The following is an 826-nucleotide window of genomic DNA, read 5'->3' as shown; positions in this document are numbered from 1 at the left end:
ATGATAGCGGGAAGGAATCAACTCTATCGCTGCATTGAAGGTTTATTAAAGCTACATCCCTTTCAGAGACATAGACCGGTATGGGGCAATGCAGGTTGACAAAAGAAGCCAAACGTGTCATGATTTGCCCTGATAGCTGGCCTTGATTGACCTTCCACCTGTAGGTTCTGCTTAATCTTCAGTCCAGCCCAGCTATCAGGGCCAGATCATCGCTTGATTTCTGTTTCTCCCGTCTGTCGGTTCAGTTAGTTTAGTTTATTCCATGGTTCATGTCCTGGTTCTCGGAGGCCAGTAGAGTGGGAGGGTTTTACATCTGACTGATGCAACCTCAGTACAAACATTTAAACTTTAAAATCCCAACAGACACTCCCCCCAGGGGAACCAACCCACCCCCTGCTTAAAGAACTTTCTCATACTTGAACATTTGGAGGAAAAACAACTTGAGTTCATCAAGGCCGTTCCTTGTTAGGTTCATCTATCTTCCACTGGTCAGATGGATCTCCTATTAACAGCTTTCTTCCCCTTCATGCCATGAAAGAAGCTGAGTGACTCATTCTCATCTCTCATGACGTTCGTTTGGAGCCTGTGAGGCTAAGAACAGACGTATCTCAACATTTTTACTCCACGTTTCAGTTCTGTTTTGCTTTAATTAACGTTGTGAACTTTCCTGCTGACTGTCTCACCTTGAATACTAGGGGTGTGCATTGGCACTGCCCTCACGATTCGATTACGATTCACCAGGTAACGATTCGATTCAATTCGATTCTACGATGCATTGCGATGCATCAAAATCCCATTGACTTCGTAAAATCCGAAATGTGCCCAG

General features: G+C 44.7%; 1 protein-coding gene across 1 annotated transcript in view; it reads left to right on the top strand.

Annotated features, from left to right (window-relative positions):
* Positions 1-826, top strand: part of LOC107097535 (kalirin-like) — a 70,602-nt gene that overhangs the window by 36,539 nt on the left and 33,237 nt on the right. The window lies entirely within an intron of this gene.

Source organism: Cyprinodon variegatus, unplaced genomic scaffold (assembly GCF_000732505.1).
Source record: "Cyprinodon variegatus isolate N-32 unplaced genomic scaffold, C_variegatus-1.0 Scaffold705, whole genome shotgun sequence".
In the NCBI taxonomy this organism is placed as follows: domain Eukaryota; kingdom Metazoa; phylum Chordata; class Actinopteri; order Cyprinodontiformes; family Cyprinodontidae; genus Cyprinodon; species Cyprinodon variegatus.
Note: the sequence above shows the minus strand (reverse complement) of the source record. Positions and strands in the feature narration are given on the sequence as shown.